Source organism: Procambarus clarkii, chromosome 88 (assembly GCF_040958095.1).
Source record: "Procambarus clarkii isolate CNS0578487 chromosome 88, FALCON_Pclarkii_2.0, whole genome shotgun sequence".
Classification (NCBI taxonomy): domain Eukaryota; kingdom Metazoa; phylum Arthropoda; class Malacostraca; order Decapoda; family Cambaridae; genus Procambarus; species Procambarus clarkii.
Window position 1 is genome coordinate 12,902,660 of NC_091237.1, and position 10,390 is coordinate 12,913,049.

The window sequence follows — 10,390 nt, forward strand, 5'->3', positions numbered from 1 at the left end:
CTTGGCGCGTCCTCTTGACACGTCCTCTTGGCGCGTCCTCTTGGCGCGTCCTCTTGGCGCGTCCTCTTGGCGCGTCCTCTTGGCGCGTCCTCTTGGCGCGTCCTCTTGACGCGTCCTCTTGACACGTCCTCTTGACACGTCCTCCTGAAGAGTCACCCAGATTATATGTATCTAGACCTAAAGTGTTGATCCTGGGTGATGCTGTCACCCAGCCAGCCAGACAGTCAGCAGCTGGGCGATGCTGCCACCCAGACCAGCGACCAGCAGCTGGGTGGAGGACCAGCCAGACCAGCGACCAGCAGCTGGGTGGAGGACCAGCCAGACCAGCGACCAGCAGCTGGGTGGAGGACCAGCCAGCCCGGCCAGGTGTCAGGGGCCACTGTGTCTGTGTACCAGGATAATGCAGTGAAGACGGCACTAAACTGATTCTCCTCCTCTGGCACTGTGTTGGGTCCTGAGGGGTGTGTGTGTGTGTGTGTGTGTGTGTGTGTGTGCTATTTGTGCCTGCAGGATCGAGCTCTAGCTATTGGAACTCGCTTTTCTAGTCGTGGATTATTTAATGCAATGACTCCTGGTCTATCTCCCTATCATACCTGCTCTTAAAAGTTATGAATAGAGTTTGCCTCTACAACCTGCTCCATTAGCAGGTTGTAATGAAGACAGGTGTAGGGAGCAGGAGACCAGTTACAAAGTATCTTTTGGGAGATGAAATACTTCAAGAGTCAGAGAGAGAGAGAGACCTGGGGGTTGATATCACGCCAGACCTGCCCCTTGAAGCCCATATTAAGAGAATAACATAAGCAGCATATGCCAGGTTGGCCAATATAAGAACGGCATTTAGAAACTTGTGTAAGGAAACATTCAGAACTTTGTATACCACATATGTCAGGCCAATCCTGGAGTATGCAGCCCCAGCATGGAGTCCATATCTAGTCTAGCATAAGATTAAACTGGAAAAGGTTCAAAGGTTTGCCACCAGACTAGTACCCGAGCTGAGAGGTATGAGCTACGAGGAGAGACTACGGGAATTAAACCTCACGTCACTGGGAGACAGAAGAATTAGAGGGGACATGATCACCACATACAAGATTCTCAGAGGAATTGATAGGGTTGATAAAACAGGCTATTTAACACAAGGGGGACACGCACAAGGGGACACAGGTGGAAACTGAGCGCCCAAATGAGCCACAGAGATATTAGAAAGAATTTTTTTAGTGTCAGAGTAGTTGACAAATGGAATGCATTAGGAAGTGATGTGGTGGAGACTGACTCCATACACAGTTTCAAGTGTAGATATGATAGAGCCCAGTAGGTTCAGGAACCTGTACACCAGTTGATTGACGGTTGAGAGGCGGGACCAAAGAGCCAAAGCTCAACCCCCGGAAGCACAACTAGGTGAGTACACACACACACACACACACACACACACACACACACACACACACACACACACACACACACACACACACACACACACACACACACACACACACACCCAGGCTCAGGAATCTGTACACCAGTTGATTGACAGTTGAGAGGCGGGACCAAAGAGCCAAAGCTCAACCCCCGCAAGCACAAATAGGTGAGTACAAATAGGTGAGGTGAGTACACACACACACATACAAACGCGCACACACACATACAAACGCACACATACAAACGCACACACATACAAACGCACACACACATACAAACGCGCACACACACATACAAACGCGCACACAAACAAACGCACACACACAAACAAACGCACACACACAAACAAACGCAAACACACACACACACACACACACACACACACACACACACGTGCGCCCATTATCTCCCCTTGTCCTCTTCCTCCTCTTCCTTCCAGTCCTCTTTTTCCATTCCTCTTCCAGTCCTCCTCCTTCCTTCCGTTCCCGAGTCGTTTCAGTTTTGCTAGTATTCCCCCCTCCCTCCCCCTCCCTCCCCCTCCCTCCACCTCCCACCGAGAGTAAATTTAAGTTTCCTTGGGGAATTTCGCTTCGGTTAAAACAGCTTACCTAACATGGCGTATTTTTGCCTCGAAAGTGTAAGCGTAAATCACCACGCTTTGCTGAAGGGGGATTGAATCGCACGATATTTCTCCCTTTCTTAAACCGAAGGTTCGAGTCCGAAATAGGACTACACTTGATGCGAGTATAAGTTTTACTCGGTGTCCGGGGCTGCCGTGTCGTGTCTGGGCACCATCCGTGTATTCGAACCTGCGTCCGGGAGCATCCCAGACACTGCCTTCATCGACTTAGCTACGACAGGGTAAAAGAGCAGGTTCGAATCCTCGTCACGGCCCCTGTGGATTTCTTCACCATCCGTGTAGTTGCTGTCGTGTCTAGACGCCGTGTCCGAACCTCTGGTCGGTCTAAACGACCCGTGTCATCCCGACTGGTTGACGACACGACTAGACAGTCCCCACACATGTTGTTGATTCAGGGTTCGACCCCCACCAGCGCGCGATTAGGTTCTTTTCGACCAGACTCGAGAGATTAGAGGCTCCCCAGAGTCGACCCCTCTGGTACCCCATTCCCCCTATCCCCTTCCTCGACCTACCATGACGTGACCGCCAACCATACCTTGGTGGATGGAAGGTATGGTTGGCTACAACCATGCCTGTGGTTGCAACTTGGGAATTTAGCATAATGTAGGTATACATTTAGCTTAATGGCCCTCAGTATACTCATTTGTTGATACATACACACACTTGAGAGGATGTATGATCGGTGTATTTCTTACATCTTTCCTGGTAATGTGTATACCTGAATGTGTGTGTGTGTACACTACCGGGTACGCGTGTGTGTGTGTGTGTGTGTGTACACTACCGGGTACGTGTGTGTGTGTGTACTTTCCTATTTGTGCTTGCGGGGGTGATATGTGGTGATCATGTCTCCCTGAGCTCTTGTCTTCCAGCGACATGAGGTACAGTTCCCTCAGCCTTTCCTCATAACGTATGCCTCTTAGTTCTGGGACTAACCTAGGGTCATTCCTTTGAATTTTTTCCAGCTTCGTCTTGTGCTTGACAAGGTACGGACTCCATGCTGGGGCCGCATACTCCAGGATTGGTCTAACATATGTGGTGTACAAGGTTTTAATGGACTCCATATACAGGTTTCCTTACTCACACATAGGTGTGTGTGTGTGTGTAATGTAACAACATAATACACACACACACACACACACACACACACACACACACACACACACACACACACACACACACACACACACACACACACACACACACAGTCACCTGTCCCCGTCTGATCTACGCTGTCCTATTTAAGTGATTAAGCTTTAATTAGCAAAATGATTTTTTGTTTATCACCCTCGAGGTCAGGTTGATATAATGTTGGTCAATTTGTTTATCAGTGTGCAGTTATGCTGGGCTGATTAAGCCCCCCCCCCTCTGTAACATGGTCCTCTACCCGGGCCTTGGTGGGTTGGCCCGAGGGCACTTAGTCGTACACACACACACACACACACACACACACACACACACACACACACACACACACACACACACTCACACTCACACTCACACTCACACTCACACACTCTCTCTCTCTCTCTCTCTCTCTCTCTCTCTCTCTCTCTCTCTCTCTCTCTCTCTCTCTCTCTCTCTCTCACACTCACTCACTCACTCACTCACTCTCACACTCACTCACTCACTCTCACACTCACTCTCTTTCACTCTCACACTCACTCACTCTCATACTCACTTGTTTTAGTCGGGGGGGGGGGGTTAAGAGGATGAAGAGGCACAAGCGAAGGGAATGTTTAGAAATGGGAATAGAAACTTATGAAAGCAGGCGGGCTGTCCACCTTGCTGACACGATGTGTGGGTGTTGGCAGCTAAGCTAAGCTGGCTCCTTCTTGTCAGGGAGCTGTGAGTGTGTGAGAGGTTCTTCACGTGTGTTTCACCATATATGGATGTCCATAGATGAATACTGTGTATATATACACACTCTGATGTTTACACACGTGTTGATGTTTACACACGTGTTGATGTTTACACACGTGTTGATGTTTACACACGTGTTGATGTTTACACACGTGTTGATGTTCTGTTCAAGGTTCTATGTTGTTGTTATTCATTTACATACAATTTTTTAGCATTTATTGGGAGAGGGATTTCTGATCAGTATTTCATCTGAGAATTATGTTCTGTGGGGCTGGGTTTTCATTGAGTAGATCGAGACTCATGGGCCACCAGCTGTGGGAGTGGGGCGTCTCATCTTGGGCCACCAGCTGTGGGAGTGGGGCGTCTCATCTTGGGCCACCAGCTGTGGGAGTGGGGCGTCTCATCTTGGGCCACCAGCTGTGGGAGTGGGGCGTCTCATCTTGGGCCACCAGCTGTGGGAGTGGGGCGTCTCATCTTGGACCACCAGCTGTGGGAGTGGGGCGTCTCATCTTGGGCCACCAACTGTGGGAGTGGGGCGTCTCATCTTGGGCCACCAGCTGTGGGAGTGGGGCGTCTCATCTTGGGCCACCAGCTGTGGGAGTGGGGCGTCTCATCTTGGAGTAATCTAACATTGGGGTCTTCTAACATCACCACAGTGTTCCACACCCTGGTGGCTTGGTGCTGTAGTCTGATGTTTAGTGATTGTGTTCAGGAGTTCCTGGAGCTCCTGGACTGTCTGATCATATGGTGGACGGTGTTTTGCTGCTCTTCTTAGCGCCATATTTTGCACTGCTTGAAGTTTGTGCTTGTTAGTTCCTTTAAGGTGTGTAGTGGTACTGGGGGATAGTCTAGATGCGGCAGTACTGGAGTCTTATAAGTGAAGCTGTTTGTGCTTGCTAAGGCTTCGGAATCTCCTCAGTTTTCCTAAAGCTGGTTTTTGCTTTATTTTATCCTTGCCAGTGAATTTTTATACGTGTTCTATTGATCTTGAGTCCCAGTGTTCTGCAGACTTCCGCATATTGGATCGGAGGGTTGTTAAGGATAATGGGGTCTGGGTTTGTTTTTTGCAATGTGTATTATCTGGAACTTTTGTTTATTTGTTCTTATTTAACATTGCTGTTCGAAGTTGTTTATGAATTCAATTGCTGCCTTGGTTTTGTAGGCTAGTAGCGGCTTGAATGGTCCAGGCTGGTATTCTCTATCCGGTTATGCAACTACTCTATTCCCGCACCCAACCATCCAGTCCAACCCCCTCCCCCCTACCCCATGCACCCCATCCAGTTCATCCCCCCCCCATACCCAATGCACCCCATCTGTTGACCAGATCACACACTAGAAATTGAAGGGACGACGACGTTTCGACTAGACTTGAAACAATCGACTTGAGAATGGTCCAGGACGGACCGAAACGTCGTCGTCCCTTCAATTTCTACTGTGTGGTCTGGTCAACATACTTCAGCCACGTTATTGTGACTCATCGCCTGCATATGGCACCTCATCTGGTCCACCCCCCCTACCCAATGTACCCCATCTAGTCCACCCCCCTTACCCCATGCACCCCATCCTGTTCACCCCCCCTACCCATACCCAATGCACCCCATCTGGTCCACCCCCGTACCCAAAGGAGGGTTAAGGAGGAAGAGAATGGTACAGGAGTGAGAAGCGGGTGTCTTTAGTCAAAGGGGAGAGGGGAGGGCGGGGGTAAACAAGATGGAGGGTACAGGTAAAGGTAAAACTTGAAATATGTTATGATAGCAGGCGGGCTGTCCGCCTTGCTGATGTGTGGGGGTGTTGGGTAGGTAAGGTAAGCTTGCTATATCATGCAAGGTTTTTTTTAAATGTATTTCGACTTTTTTTTTGCACCAAGGGGCGAGTTTATTGGGCAGCGCCACTCATCTTGTGAGTGGACACTCCGCCATAGTGACAGTATTGGGCAGCGCCACTCATCCTGTGAGTGGACACACCGCCATAGTGACAGTATTGGGCAGCGCCACTCATCCTGTGAGTGGACACACCGCCATAGTGACAGTATTGGGCAGCGCCACTCATCCTGTGAGTGGACACACCGCCATAGTGACAGTATTGGGCAGCGCCACTCATCTTGTGAGTGGACACACCGTCATAGTGACAGTATTGGGCAGCGCCACTCATCTTGTGAGTGGACACACCGTCATAGTGACAGTATTGGGCAGCGCCACTCATCTTGTGAGTGGACACACCGTCATAGTGACAGTATTGGGCAGCGCCACTCATCTTGTGAGTGGACACACCGTCATAGTGACAGTATTGGGCAGCGTCACTCATCTTGTGAGTGGACACACCGTCATAGTGACAGTATTGGGCAGCGCCACTCATCTTGTGAGTGGACACACCGCCATAGTGACAGTATTGGGCAGCGCCACTCATCCTGTGAGTGGACACACCGTCATAGTGACAGTATTGGGCAGCGCCACTCATCTTGTGAGTGGACACACCGCCATAGTGACAGTATTGGGCAGCGCCACTCATCTTGTGAGTGGACACACCGTCATAGTGACAGTATTGGGCAGCGCCACTCATCCTGTGAGTGGACACACCGTCATAGTGACAGTATTGGGCAGCGCCACTCATCGTGTGAGTGGATACACCGTCATAGTGACAGTATTGGGCAGCGCCACTCATCTTGTGAGTGGACACACCGCCATAGTGACAGTATTGGGCAGCGCCACTCATCTTGTGAGTGGACACACCGCCATAGTGACAGTATTGGGCAGCGCCACTCATCTTGTGAGTGGACACACCGTCATAGTGACAGTATTGGGCAGCGCCACTCATCCTGTGAGTGGACACACCGTCATAGTGACAGTATTGGGCAGCGCCACTCATTTTGTGAGTGAACACACCGCCATAGTGACAGTATTGGGCAGCGCCACTCATCCTGTGAGTGGACACACCGCCATAGTGACAGTATTGGGCAGCGCCACTCATCCTGTGAGTGGACACACCGCCATAGTGACAGTATTGGGCAGCGCCACTCATCCTGTGAGTGGACACACCGTCATAGTGACAGTATTGGGCAGCGCCACTCATCTTGTGAGTGGACACACCGCCATAGTGACAGTATTGGGCAGCGCCACTCATCCTGTGAGTGGACACACCGCCATAGTGACAGTATTGGGTAGCGCCACTCATCCTGTGAGTGGACACACCGCCATAGTGACAGTATTGGGTAGCGCCACTCATCCTGTGAGTGGACACGCCGCCATAGTGACAGTATTGGGCAGCGCTACTCATCCTGTGAGTGGACACACCGCCATAGTGACAGTATTGGACAGCGCCACTCATCCTGTGAGTGGACACACCGCCATAGTGGCAGTATTGGGCAGCGCCACTCATCCTGTGAGTGGACACACCGCCATAGTGGCAGTATTGGGCAGCGCCACTCATCCTGTGAGTGGACACACCGCCATAGTGACAGTATTGGGCAGCGCCACTCATCCTGTGAGTGGACACACCGCCATAGCAGCATGTACAACACTCCCCAATAGGAAGAAAACCCGCTGGGTTGTTCATCCTGTCACTTGTACCCAGACACAGCTGGGACTGGCTTTACCTCAAGTAATTAACCTCAAGGGGTGATTAATCTCAAGTAAATAGATTTAACAATAGTATCTCGTCATATATATGGGTGCCTAGAGATGAATACTAAGTAGCAGAACATTTTCTTATGTATGCATCAAGATGCTCATGTACTTGTTTGGTTTTTGTGTTTCAGTAATTTAAGTTTTTCGAATAGTATTTTCTGATCTGTTTTTCATCTTGAAATTATGTATCATGGGGCACCCTCATCTTGCAGTAGTCTTTCTAACATTGGGTCTACACACACACACACACACACACACACACACACACACACACACACACACACACACACACACACACACACACACACACACACACACACACACACACACACATACACACATACACACACACACACACACACACACACACACACACACACACACACACACACACACACACACACACACACACACAGATTAGCGGCCTAATAACGGCTGGGTGGACAGCGCTCGGGGTTCGTAGACCTAAGGGTCCGGGTTCGATCCCCGGTGGAGGAGAAAACAATTAGGCAGATTTTATTTTACCCTGATGCGTCTGTTACCTAGCAGTAAATAGGTACCTGGGAGTTAGACAGCTGTTACAGGCTGCTTCCTGGGTAGGTACTCATCTAGTTGTGCTTGCGGGGGTAGAGCTCTGGCTATTTGGCCCCTCCTCTCAACTGTCAATCAACCGGTATACAGATTCCTGAGACTGTTGGACTCTATCAAATGTACATTTGAAACTGTGTATGTGTGTGTGTGATAGAAATATATGTAGTAGAAATAATAGAGGAAAAATAGATTGGTTAAAAAGGCAGGTTCCAAGAGCTAATAGCGCGATTCTGCAGATACAAATAGTAATACAAACAGTAAATACACACTTGATGAAGTTGGAGAAAGTTCAAGGGAATGCCACGAGCCTACTCCTAAAACTACGAGGTATGAGTTACGAGGATAGTTAGGGGTAAGACATGATTACCACATACAAAATTCTCAGGTGAATTGATAACATAGATGTGGGAGTGTGGTGTGGGGGGAGCACCGTGGTAATATTAATTGGAATAGTTTAGGGTCAGTAAGGTGAACTCCCCCTCACCCCCCCCTCCCCCCCCCCTCCCCCCCCTCCCCCTCACCCCCCCCCTCCCCCTCACCCCCCCCCCCCTCCCCCTCACCCCCCCCTCCCCCTCACCCCCCCCCAACTCACTAAGGACGACTCGCCCATGTGTTCCTGCCTCGTGGTTTTATATCTGGGCATTACAGGTGTGTGTGTGTGTGTGTGTGGGTGTGGGCTGCATGTGGGGGTATTGATCTCACATGTGTGGACTGCTGCCCATCCGTCTGCCAGTGCCCACCCACCCAGCTGCCCACCCACCCACCCACCTGCCCACCCGCCCACCTGCCACTCTCTAACCCACAAATCACCCCCAATATCTTGGGTTCCGATTTAGGGAAAAAGAAATATTCATTTTCATACTTTTATGATCAGAAAAACTGTTTTCTTTTATTGAAAATTTGGTTAAGAGGAATTTGTGTTTAGTGGGAGTGATATTCAGTAGTGATTGATAGCAAGTGCGTGTGAGGTTTGTGTGTGTGTTGCACGCACGCCAACACGCACGCACGCACGCAACGCCAAACACAGCAACCACTCGCTATTGCACTCCACTCCTCACTAGTCGTACGAGAACTACCAGAGACCAGGAAGACGGAAGTTCGGTGTCTGAAACGTATGCAGCGCCGGCATGGAACCCTCACCTAGAAAAACACTTTCAATTTAGAAATGGTCGAGAAATATGAAAGTGTGAAGCGCGACCATGGTGGAGAGACGTGATACCAAGACTAGGAATGGTGACCATGGAGGTAGTGGAGCATTATTGACCCTGAGGAACAGTATAGACCTTTTAAAGATCACATCTTGGGTGTGGTCTGTTGGATGAGGGTCTGATGGGTGATGGTCTGTTGGGTGGGGGTCTGTTGGGTGGTGGTCTGTTGGGTGATGGTCTGTTGGGTGATGGTCTGTTGGGTGATGGTCTGTTGGGTGGTGGTCTGTTGGGTGATGGTCTGTTGGGTGATGGTCTGTTGGGTGATGGTCTGTTGGGTGATGGTCTGTTGGGTGATGGTCTGTTGGGTGATGGTCTGTTGAGTGGGGGTCTGTTGGGTGATGATCTGTTGGGTGGGGGTCTGTTGGGTGGGGGTCTGTTGGGTGATGATCTGTTGGGTGATGGTCTGTTGGGTGGGGGTCTGTTGGGTGATGATCTGTTGGGTGATGGTCTGTTGGGTGATGGTCTGTTGGGTGGGGACTTTTAAACGTGTGGAGTTCCTCCACTCTCATTCCTCCGCTTCCAACTCCCTCTCCGCCCCCTCGTTCCATCCATTCCCATACTTTATACTCCCCAGGACCAACCTGTGCCCCCCCCCCTCCTCCCTGGGGCCCCGGGGGGGGGGTGAGGGGGAGAGAGGTTGGTGTTCGTGTCTGGCGTCTTTATGGCCTAAAAGCTTTAAAAACACTTTGTATTTGTCAGGTATACAAAGTTTGTAGCCAGTCCATCCCCAAGATTGCTACCACCACCACTACCATCACCACCACCACAACCACCATTACCACCACCACCACAGCCACCACTACCACCACTACCACAGCCACCATTACCACCACCACCACAGCCACCACTACCACCACTACCACAGCCACCACTACCACCACTACCACAGCCACCATTACCACCACCACAGCCACCATTACCACCACCACTACCATCACCACCACCACTACCATCACCACCACAACACCATTACCACCACCACAGCCACCATTACCACCACCACTACCATCACCACCACCACTACCATCACCACCACAACACCATTACCACCA